The following is a 12,829-nucleotide window of genomic DNA, read 5'->3' as shown; positions in this document are numbered from 1 at the left end:
TGCTCACCCTAAAACTACTACTGCTCAACTGGATGAAACTGTCCCAGCCGCCATGGAAAATAAAAACTGGAATATGAAAACTAATGATGATAGTGAACACAACCTTGCTGAATGAGGGAACAGTGAAGCAAGGCTTGTATATTAGGTTTAATCTCCCTTGTGCAATTATTACAACAGTGAATACATTTGACAAGTATTTAATTGGCTGGAAAGTGTTTTGGGATGTCCTGGGGTCGTGGAAAACGCTTTCATTGTCGAATTTCTGATTGTTAAAATTGCACGTGGTCCTCAATCCATTCATCAACAACTCACGAATCAGTGTGCTGAGGAAATTGAACTTCATGGTCAAACGGAAGGTGCCTTTTCAACTATCATTTTACATAACCTTATTGTTTAAACATATTCCACATATTCCAGTCATGCTTAATGACTGATGCTTTGCTACTTCCTGTGACAGGAGCTCTGTGTTTTGCCTACACAATAGATTTGGAAGCATATGATGTGTGCAGTGAAGTGCAGGGCTGTGTTCTATTGGAAGGTTATTAGTTTGCTTACTGCATTATTTGGCAAATCCACTGTGGTAGGAGACTAAACCCAAGTTACCTTTTGATTTGATGCTACTCAGCTTGGTTCAGATGGTAATGCTCCTTTTGAACAGAGGTCAATGTTTCAAACCTCAGACCAGGACTTGAATTTATAATCCAGACTAGCACTTCAACGCACTGGTGGAGTTGTGTAGCAATCAGGGATGCCATTAGGCCAACATGCTATTTGCCTTCCTAATTGCTAGTTACACCTGCACGCTAACTTTCTGCATTCCTTGTATGAGCACAGCCAAGTCTCTTTGAACGCCAACACTTACAAGTTTCTCACCTTTTAAAAAATATTCTGCTTTTTTCTCATCAACGGAGTGTATAACTTCACACAATATTATACTCCATCTGCCATCTTGTTGCACACTCACCTAGCCTGTCTACATCTCTTTTGCAGCCTGCGTCCTCCCCACCACTTACCTTTCCACCCAGTTTGGTATCAGCAGCAAACTTAGATACATTACTCTCTTCCTCTTCATCTAAATCATTAATATAGGTTGTAAATAGCTCCAGCACTGCATTATTCACTGCCTGCCAACTTGAAAAAGCCCCATTTTTCCCCACTCTGTTTTCTATCCATTAACCAATCCCCTATCCAAGCTAATATATTACCCTCCAAGCCTACAAGCCCTTATTTTGCCTATTAACCTTTTGTGCAGCATCCTATTGAATGCCTTTTAGATATCCAGGTACACCACATCTACTGGCTCCCCTTTATCTACCCTACTACTTACATCCTCAAAAAGCTTGAATAAATTTGTCAAACAGGATTTCCCTTCAGCAGAACCATGTTGACTTGTTCTAATCATACTTTTCTAAGTGCATTGTTAAGACTCTCTTAAAAATAGATTCTAGCATCTTCCCAACAACTGATGTCAGGTTAACTGGCCTATAGTTCACTGTTTTCTCTCTCCCTCCTTTCTTGAAAAGTGATGTAACATTTGCCAACTTCCAAGTTAGTGGGGCCGTTCCTGAATCTATGGAATTTTGGAAAATCATACCCACCACATCCACTATCTCTGCAGTTATCTCTTTTACAGCCCTAGGGTGTAGGCCATCAGGTCCCAGGAATTTATCACGTTTTAGTTCCTTAATTTTCTCCAATACTTGATTTCTGCCGATATTAATTTCCCTAATTTCCTCACTCTTTTAGCCCCTAGGCTGTCATCTATTTCTGGTATGGAACTTGTGTCTTCCACAATGAAGGCAGACAAAATATTTGATCAATGCCTACGTCATTTCCTTGTTCCCCATCATAATTTCTCCTGTCTCTGCTCTAACGGACCAACATTTACTTTAGCTACTCTCTTCCTTTTTATATATTTACAAAAGCTCTTACAATCTGTTATATTTCTAGCTAGTTTACTCTCAAATTCTATTTTTTCCCTTTTTATCAACTTTTTGGTGACCCTCTGCTGATTTCTAAAATACTCCCAATCCTCAGGCTTGCTACTGTTTTTTGTAACGTTGTAAGCCGCTTCTTTTAGTCTAATACTATCCTTAACATCCTGAGTGAGCCATGGGTGAGTCCTTCTTGCTGAGTTTTTGTTCTTCAGTGGAATGCGTTTTTGTTGAACAGATTGAATTGTTTCTTTAAATGCTTCCCACTGTTCATTTACCTCCATACCTTTTAGTCTATTTACCCAATTAACCTTAGCCAGTTCTCCCCTCATACCAATTTAATTAGCTTAAGTTATTTTTTTAAAAAGATTTCTGTTTATGGTTGGAAAATGTTGCTTTCAAACTTAACATGGAATTGAATGATATTATGGTCACTATTTCCCAGTGGAACTTTTACTATGACATTACTAATTAACCCTGCTTCATTACACAATACTAGGTCTAAGATAGCTTTATCCCCAGTCGGTTCCTATATGAACTGCTCCAAGAAACCGCCACGAAAACTTTCTACAAACTCATCTCTTAGACCATTCTTGCTAATTTGATTGTCCCAGTCTATAAGAAGATTAAAGTCCTCCACAATTATTACATTTCCTTGTTACGAGCTCCATTAATTTCTTGTTTAATGCTCTGCCAACCAGTATAATTACTATTAGGGGGCCTATAAACTACTCCCACCAATGTTTTCTGACTCTTGCTATTCCTAATTTCCACTCATACTGAGACTACTTCATGATCTTCAGATCATTTCTTACTAATGTCCTCATGTCATCCTTCACTATAAGGGCTACCCCACCTCCTTCGCCATTTTGTCTGTCTTTCTGAAATAGTGTGTGCCCCCAGAATGTTTACTTCCCAACCTTGATTGCTTGCAACCATGATTCTGTAATGGCAATTAGATCTAAATCTTGAATCTCTATTTGTATCGCTAATTCGTCTATCTTATCGCAGATGCTTCACGCAGTTAACTTGAAGCTGTCATCCTCCATTCAGGGCAAATGCTAAAGATCTCTATTTGAAGAACAGGGTGCCCAGCAATAGTGCATGACCTTTGAGTTGAGTTATGATTTATTTTAAACTGCATCTGGAGTACTGCATACAGTTTTGGTCTCCTTACTTAAGAAAAGGTTATAATTGCATTAGAAAATTTTCAACGAAGGCTCGCTTGACTGATCCCTGGGATGAAGGGGTTGTCTTATGAGGAAAGGTTGAGCAGATTGGGCCTATACTCTTTGGAGTTTAGGAGAACGAGAGAGAGATGATCTGACTGAAACAGGGTGGATGCTGAGAGGATGTTTCCTCTTGTGGGGGAGTCTAGAACTAGAGGGTGCAGTTTAAAATTTAGGGGTCTCCCATTTAAGGCTGGGATGAAGGTAAATATTATCTCTCTGGAGCATTCTCTTCCCCAGAGAGGAGTGGAGGCTGGGTCACTTAATATATTCAAAGCCAAGTTGGACAGATTTTTGATTGATGAGTGTTAAGGATTATTTGGTTGGGGGGGGGGGGGGGGGGGAGGCAGAAGGATGGAGTTAAGGCCACAGTCAGATTAGCCATGATCTTATTGACTGACGGAACAAGCTCGAGGGGCTGAACGGCCTACTCCTGCTCTCAATTCGTGTGTTGTAGGGTGTGTTCACAGTAACCCAATCACTCAGAAGCACTATTGGAACCTCCAGGAATACATCCAACGAGAGCTGGCAGACTCCACACTGCTGCTGTAGAATATTTCTGGGCATAAAATGGTTGCCACATTTGACTGCCAAACAGTTAGTGGATTGCAATGAAATTGCACATGATGCTTTCAGACACGTTCAAGAGGGCGGGGTTAATTTTAAAGGAATGAAAGTCTTAGTTCCTAGCATATTATAATTCCAACCAGGTAGACAAAAATGGATGTTCAAGAATGTGTTCAGATTTGATGTGCCGGTTGACCCGAATTCACCTCTGCTGAAACTGCCAAACCCTCTCTCTCAACTTGGCATTTTCATTCCAATAAATCACAACAATACTAGCTCCTGGCAGACTTTCAACAGACTTATTCCATCTTCTCAATTTATCCATCTCACTATTAAAAACAACCCTCCTAATCCCATTTCCCTGCTTTATCTGATAAGGGACTAATATCTTCTGTTTCACCAACTAGAGTCAGCAAATGGCCCTTAACCACAGAAAATGCAAAGCCTAATGTCGTGTAATCCTTCAATCGTTCCCATCTGTACAGCATAGCCTGATCCACTGCAGGGACTATGAGCCCTGAGGTCATTGTTGATAGGCTCTGGCCATATGCCAATTTCCTGCCACATTTTCCCTTTTTACCTGTACTTCAAGCATTTTAAGATGGCCAATGAATCCCCAGGATGGGCCATGACTTGACCCTGACTCAGGAGGACAGTGCCATCGGCTGAACCGGTCAGTTCTTCTTCAGTTGTAGTAGTATAAATGGCACATTGCATTCAAAAACCCTGTAGCCTAACAGCTACACAGTGAACTACCAGAGTCCATCTTAAAAGCAAAATACTGCGTAGGCTGGAAATCTGAAATAAAAACAAAAAAATGCTGAAAAAACTCAGCAGGTCTGGCAGCATCTGTGGAGAGAAACTGAGTTAATGTTTCGATACCGTATGACTCTTCAGAGCTGAAGAGGGGTAGAAATGTATGGATTTTATACTGTTTAAGAGGAGTGGAGCAAAATAGAAGGCTCAGGATAGGTGGAAGGCACAAGACAAAGGGGGTGTTAATGGTAGTGTTAAAGACTAAAGAAGGTGCCGATAATGGCATAAAAGGTAAGATAGCAGAACCTTTTAATAGTAGAACAAGGGTCAGTGCTCTGTGAAAGCAAAACATAAGAACAAGTAAAAGATGGCCCTGTGGTGGTGGTGGGAAAAAAAATTGAATTGACAAAAGCATCAAGATGGAGGAGAGAGTTCATGGTCTGAAGTTGTTGAACTCAATGTTAAGTCCGGAAGGCTGTAAAGTGCCTAATCGGAAGATGAGGTGCTGTTCCCCCAGTTTGCAATGGGCTTCACTGGAACATTGCAGCAGCAGGCCACAGACAGACATGTGGCCATGAGAGCAGGATGGTGTGTTGAAATGGCAAGCAACAGAATGTCTGGGTAATGCTTGCGGACTGGGCCAAGGTGTTCCGCCAAGTGGTCACCCAGTCTGTCTTTGGTCTCCCCAGTGTAGAGGAGACCACACTGGGAGCACCGAATGCACCAGACCAAATTGATGGAGGTGCAAGTGAAGCGCTGCTATTTCCGCCAACTCCAGCATGATGCTACCACCAAACACATCTTCCCCCTCAACCCCCGTCAGCATTCTGTAGGGTCTGTTCCCTCTGTGACACCCTGGTCCACATCTGCACCACCCCCAACTTCTCATCCCCTTCCCATGCAATCACAGAAGGTGCAGCACCTACCCCTTTACCTCCTCCCTCCTCACAACCCAAGGCCCCAAACATCCTTTCAGGTGAAGCAGAGCTTCCCTTGCACCTCCTTCAATTTGGTCCACTGCATTCACTGCTCTCAATGTGGTCTCCTCTACATTAGGGAGACTAAACGCAGACTGGGTGACCACTTTGTGGAACACCTTCGCCTAGTCCGCAAGCATGACCCAGGCCTTCCTGTCGCTTGCCATTTCAACACCATCTTGCTCTCATGCCCACATGTCCCTCCTTGCCCTGCTTCCAGTGAAGCCCAATGCAAACTGGGGGAAACAGCGCCTCATCTTCCGATTAGGCACTTTACAGCCTTCCAGGCTTAACATTGATTTCAACAGCTTCAGACCTTGAACTCTCTCCTCCATCTTGACCCCTTTTTCAATTCAATTTTTTTCCCCCCAACCCCCATTTCCCCACCTCACCACACAGGGCCATTTGTCGCTTGTTCTTATGTTTTCCTTTCAGAGCGCTGACCCTTGTTCTGCTATCTTACCTTTATGTCATTATCAGCAACTTTAGTTTTTAACACCAGCATTAACACTCCCTTTGTCCTGTGTCCATGACATCTTTGCCAAATCTCTCCTGAGCTCCCGCCTATCCCTGACCTTCTATTTTGTTCCACCTGCTTCACCCCCTCTCAAACGGTATAAAATCCGTCACATTTCTACCTCTCTTTAACTCTGAAAAAGGGTCAGACGGACTCGAAACGTTAACTCGGTTTCTCTCTCCACAGACGCTGCCAGACCTGCTGAGTTTTTCCAGCATTTTCTGTTTTTATGCTGTTTCTTGCCTCCACGTCACAACAATTCAAGGTTCTCTTCCCCACCCCATGACACTGTTAATAAAGCAGCACTGGTGACCCTTTGACAGGCAAGACAAATATTATGCTTACGCAAGGCAACTCATTACTGTAGCAAAGGGGCCCATCGTCAATGCACCCGATTTTCCTGTGGATGGTGATGTTTCATTATTTAATGAATGCAGAATGGAAAGAGTAAGAAGGGAGCCAATAAACCGATGGGTGAAAAAGAGAACGGCACTTACTTTGGCAAAGCTGACTTCTCATTTGATAGGAACAGGAGGGAGGCCATTCAGCCCCCTTGAACCTGCTCTGTCATTCAATGCGATCATGGCTGATCTACATCCTAACGCATATACGCAGCTCGATTCTATCACCCTTACCAACCTTGCTAAGCAAAAATCTATCAGTTTTCAAACTTTTAGTTGACCATCAGCCTTAATAGTATTTTGGGGGAGCGAGTTTTGAGTTTTCACTACCCTACATCACCCCCGAATGGCCTAGCTCTCACTTTAATGTATTCTAGACTCCACCAACAGAGGAACACAGTTCCTCTCTATCTACCCTATCAAATCCTTTGATCGTCTCAAACACCTCAATTCAATCACACCTTCTTGACTTAGAGAATGGTTGCAACATTTTCCATCTTTTAAGTTGAGCTCCATTCACTGAAGGGTAGACCCACTGCCTTAAACGCTACAGATCCAGTACATAGAATAGCTACTTCAACCTGCGTGGTACATTCAGTGTGTGAGTAGGTTAAGACAGCAGACATCATGATACTTGGGAGAGCTGACAAAGCCAATGCATGCAGCCCTTCTGTCAATCTCTAAGTGCCCTATCATTAACAAGGAGAGGTGACAGGATGATAAATTGGGTCTGTACTGAAAGCTGAAAGATTGCTGACTGGTTCCAACAAGTGCCTGGGTTTTGTTCCAAGCTCTTCTCAAAGTGAGAAAAAAATATTTGCAGTCACGACTGGTTAAGTTTTGGCAACTTTCGTCTTCTGCAGTACACAAAGCAAGTTCAAAAGATAAGTTGAATGGTTTAGTTCAGTGACTCAAGACATGGGTTCCTGCAGGGCAACTGTGCTCAGCAACTCTCTCCATGTTGAACTGGTTTTATTTCAGCTTCTTTGTGCTCTGTAAGCATTGGTATCAAACATAACAAATGCTCTGCTGCACATCGATTTAACGTTCCTAAAACCGTTCAAAAGGGTAGCTTGGCTCTAGAGATTTAACAGCGGATTACAAAAACAAACCATGGGGATTGAAAGCCTGAAAGGGATGGCTTCCTCATGTCTTTCACTCCTTAATCGCATGTTTTATTAAGAAGGATTAGAGCAATTGGGAGCCCGAGGCCAATGTCCATAATCCATGGACAATGAGAGTTGTTGAAGCCACAGGACTGCTCTCAGAACTTTGAGCTTAGTTACACTTGCGAACAGTTTTCCCTGGCCTGTTTTACATGGACCGTTAATCAGGGCCGCAGAGACAAAGTGGTACAATCCTAGAATTCCAACAGAAGCATCTTCAGATCATTACAGTCATGGGCACACGTTGCAAACTCTCACGTGTTGTATTTTAACCATCCCAGGTGGGTCACAGGTAAGAGGGAATGGAATCAAGGACCTTATTTGTGTGGCTCAAATATGTCAAAGTGCGTCAAATGAGTTACTATATTGAGGCAAAGCTGTCAGCTACACTGCACACAGCAAGACTCCACAAACTGCAGAGCAGATCAACGACCAGTTAATGTATTTTTAGTGGTGTTGGCTGAAAGGGCATTGCTGGCCAGAAGGAGAACACCCCTACCATTTCAGAAAACTCTGGGCATTTTCAAGCTGAAACACTGGAAAGGGGAACAGATGGTACTTGTGTGTTGTCCTGCTTCAGAAATTGTCCTTCAAAGTAATCCGGGTGGGTTCAATAACATTCATCATCATACTGGGGCAAAAAGGGCCAGTTTAGCACAGGTGGTAACATTATAGCTTCAACTATACATTATAGTTCCAGATCACTCCAGGATTCAATTTGTGGTCTAGGTTAACAATGAGTGCACTACTGAGGGAGTGCTGCATCCTTTATATAAGGTGTTATGTTAGTCTACCTGTTCTGATGGTTTGCACAGCGGTTACAAATCCCACCGAATTACAACAACTTGGATTGAAATAGCACCTTTAGCATTGTGAAACATCCCAAGGTGCTACACTAGAACAGTCCTTAAAACCTGACACCCAGCCACGTAAGCAGATATTTGGACAGGTGATCAAAAGCTTGGTGAAGAGGTAGGTTTTCAGGGACATCTACCCCTCTTCTCTGCTCTCTTTTAAGTGGAGAGATTTAGGGAGGGAATTCCAGAGCCTAAGATGACAGCTGAAGGCATGGTCACCAATGATGGTGCGATTAAAACCAGAGAGCACAGAAGACCAGAGTTGGAGGAATACAGAAACCTTGGACGGTTGTGGGACTGGAGATTATCGAAGATTTAGGGAGGGGTGTGGCCATGGCAGGATTTGAAAACAAGGATAAGGAATTTGAATTTCAGAGCTTTTTGGACTGGGTGCCAAGGAAGGTCAACAAGCACAGGGGTGAAGGGTAAAACAGGTCACAGGGAGAATCAAGCTGAAGGCAAGAGGGTAAAGCACAAGGTAGTGTTTTGGCCAACAAACACTCCTCAAAAATATTTCCACTCAAAGGTAAATCATCAGTTCATCTATTTTATTAGAGTTATGAAATGGTGACCACACACTAGGAGGATGCTTTGTCTGATTGTACCTGTAGGAGTTAGACATAGCAGCTCATCATCTCACAGACAGAGACACAGAAAAACTCCACAACTTCTGGAGTCCTAGTTGCCGGCAGATTTCTGAACTGCAGTTTGACTAAATGCGCCTTTGAAGATTGAAAAACATCAAGAAACCATGAACAGCTCAGGAAGAACAAAATCCTGCCCTCAATGAACTGTAGTTTGCTCTGGGTTGGACAGATAGCAGCGAGGGGGATTTCATTAGAAATTAACTGGCACTTGTCAGGTAACATGGCAAGAAATTGTAGAAGATTAAGCAGGAAGAGTCGCAAATGAGGAAACGGAAGCAGCAGGTTCTGGGGAGGGTGATGAAGCACAAAGGTTGAAGAAGGTGGTTTCTAGGCTGCAGGGATGTCAAGATGATCATTAATAGAACAGAGGCATAGCAGTTGGGGAAAATGTGTAGACCAGCAAAACAGAAGATACACGTTGGGAAATTGAAGCTAATTCGACTGAAAATTGGGATGGTCACCAAACACCAACTTTCGCAGCTGTTTTGTGGGGTTTATCAGAATTCTGCTGTTAAGTGTCAGCTTAGTTCCATGGTACATAGGAACAGCAGGGGGCCATTTAGCCTCTCGAGCCTGTTCTGCTGTTCAAGATCATGGCTGATCTGCAAACCGGCTTCACCTTTGCCCCGTATCCCTCGATATCTCTGAATAACAAAAGTGCATCAGTCTCAGATTAAAACTTAATTGATCTAGAATCAACTGCCATTTGCAGAACAAAGTTGCAGTAGACCTTTACCCTCCAGTCAGGTCGTTTTGGGTCCTAACCCCACTCTACGGGGATGGGTGGAGGGGGCGGGCGGCGTTGTTCCACTATCAGTGACACTGTTTCATGCCAGAGATTGGGTACGTGCCAGTAGTTAGTCACAGCACTGCCATAAGGCAGCATGGAGCAGTGCCTAGGAGGTCTGGGATAGGAATAGAGGGAAGGGAAGGGAAAAGCAGAGAGGAGGGAACCTAGTAACCTGCAGCAGTTGAGAATGAGAATGCGAATGAGAAATGGAATTTGAGGAGGTGGATGCAGTATGTGTCAGCAACATTGCTGTGGTTCATGGACGAGCTTCTCCTATAAGTCCCCAGCGGGTTACACAGCTCAAGATTAGATTTCTTAATGGTATTCACTTTAGGGATTCTCCTACTCAGTTACTAAGACAGGAATCGATTGGAGACCTGGCTTTAAAATAAGGAGGCGTCAGCACAACCACAGGCAGCAGTGAATGATTTGATTTGCTGTTCTTTTTCGTTGTAGTACGAGTTTCTGCTCAGTCCAGCAGGAATGGGCAACCACCACCCACCAGCCTCATTGATTATAATGCGCAAAACACAGGACAGGAAAGCCCTCCCAGGGCAAAACAAAGCACTGGAAATCTGAAATAAAAAACAGAAAATACTGGAACGGCTCAGTATGTCAGGCAGCATGTGTGAAAAAAAGTAACAGAGCAAACGTTTCAGGTCGATGGTCTTTCATTTTCTGTTCGTGTATGAGAGGAAATCCCATATTGAGTGCAAAGGAGCTGTGTTTCAGCCAGCCTGCCTTTCACTGAAACGTGATTACCACAAGGATTCCAAATCCGCAGACATTGATCTTGATGCAGTCTCAGCAATGACTACTCCTTAGTCCTTAGGGAAGCCTGCGGATAATCCCGTGCACTTGAGATTGTCCTCCACATAAGACAGATGTAAAACACCTGGCAAATTTTCTATGCTGACACTGGAGGGGGGAGAAAAGGAACATGGTATATTTATCCCAGTGCCAAGTCGCACCGAGTTTCTGTGTTACTGGGAAACACAATGTGACAATGATGAAGAGGATTTAACAACACATGCGCACACAGCAATTTATAGAAGGTATGATTTATAATCTTGTGTTTGAAGCCGTGTGCAAGCCCCACTGTTGATCCAAAACCCACAATCACTGCCTATTTTAGCGACAGTCATGTCACTATACCAAAGCTCAATGAATTCTAATCCAAGGTTGCTGCTATACTGTCAGCCCTGCATTGATGCAAGACCATTTTGGGTGTGCATAACACTCACCCACAAACCTAGACAATGGATAGATAATTCAATGGACAAACCTCACCTTAACTAAGAAACCTGCCCTTGTGGCGCACAGCAATGCGTTGTTCTTGTGGCATTTTAAAGGAATTTAAAAAAATATATTCATTCATGGGATGTGGGCATCGTTGGCTAGGCCAGCATTTATTGCCCATCCCTAATTATCCTTGAGAAGGTGCTAGTGAGCTGCCTTCTTGAACCACTGCAGGAGGTGTAAGTACACCCACAGTGCTGATAAGGAGGGAGCTCCGGGATTTTGGCCCAGTGACAATGAAGGAACGGCAATATAGTCCCAAGTCAGGATCGCTTAGAGGAGAATTTGCAGGTTGTGGTGTTTCCATGCATCTGCTGCCCTCATCCTTCTAAGTGGTAGAGGTCACGGGTTTGGAAGGTGCCTTGGTGAATTGCTGCAGTGCATCTTGTAGATAGTACACATGTTTTTTCCTTTGTTGGCTCCCTTACCACCTGCCTCCTCCTCTAGTTTGTTGTTTAATTGTCCACCACCATTCATGACTGGACGTGGTAAGACTGCAGAGCTTAGATCTGATCCGTTGGTTGTAGGATCTCTTAGCTCTGTCTGTCACATGCTGCTTCCGCTGTTTGGCACACACAGCCGTGTTGTAGCTTCACCAGGTTAACACCTCACTTTAAGGTGTGCCAGATGCTGCTTCCTGGCATGCCCTCCTGCCACTTCATTGAACCATTGTTGATCCCTCAGCTTGATGGTAATGGTAGAGTGGGGGATATGCTAAGCAATGAGTTTATAGATTGTTGTTGAATACAATTCTGCTGCTGCTGACAGCTCACACAGCCTCATGGATGCTCAGTTCTGAGCTGCCAGATCTGTCCGAAATCTATCCTAATTAGCACACTGGTAGTGCCACACAACATGATGGCGGGTATCCTCAATGTGAAGATGGGACTTTGTCTCCATAAGGACTGTGCAGTGGCCACTCCTACCAAAACTTTCTTGGACAAATGCGTCTGCAATGGGTAGATTGGTGAGGACAAGTTCAAGTAGGTTTTTCCCTCTTGTTGGTTTCCTCACCACCTGCCACTCCCAGTCTAGCAGCTATGTTCTTTAGGACCCAGCCAGCTCGGTCAGTAGCAGTGCTACCGAGCCACTCTTGGTGATGGACATTGAAGTCCCCCACCCAGAGTACATTCTGTGCCCCTGCCACCCTCAGTGCTTCCTCCAAGTGGTGTTCCATACTGATTCATCAGCTGCAGGGGGTGACGGTGGGGGTGGGATCTGGGTGGGCAGGGAGACAGCAGGTGATAACCAGCAGGAGATTCCCTTGCCCATGTTTGACCTGAATCCATCAGACTTCGTAGGTTCCACAAATCCCAAAATAACTACATACTTTCAAAATATCCTTACGTGACATGGGCAACTGACTATGAATCCAGTGATGGATTTCCGCAATGATGTTAGTTACACTGTCATTGCAGCTGTATGCTGAATATGGTAGTCTAATAACAGGAGGTTGGAAAGGGGGGCCGGGGGGGGAAATGACTGTCCAAATAGATTATTCTACACTCTGGCTAGTGGGTTGGTCACCATGAGGGAATTCAAAATAATTGGCAAAAACAAATCAGGAAACTGATTAAAACATTTTTTTAGCACAGTTAAGGTCTGGAACACGCAATAGTATTTGAAAGGGTGTTTTAATCAGATTCCATTGGAACTTCCAAAATGCAACTGAACATGTACCTGATCAGT

At 43.8% G+C, this 12,829-nt stretch overlaps 1 protein-coding gene across 2 annotated transcripts in view; it reads right to left on the bottom strand.

The window, feature by feature from the left end:
• Positions 1-12,829, bottom strand: part of mcu (mitochondrial calcium uniporter) — a 141,993-nt gene that overhangs the window by 76,768 nt on the left and 52,396 nt on the right. The window lies entirely within an intron of this gene.

Source organism: Cetorhinus maximus, chromosome 27, assembly GCF_964194155.1.
Source record: "Cetorhinus maximus chromosome 27, sCetMax3.hap1.1, whole genome shotgun sequence".
Lineage (NCBI taxonomy): Eukaryota > Metazoa > Chordata > Chondrichthyes > Lamniformes > Cetorhinidae > Cetorhinus > Cetorhinus maximus.
This window is presented reverse-complemented; position numbering and strand designations above follow the sequence as displayed.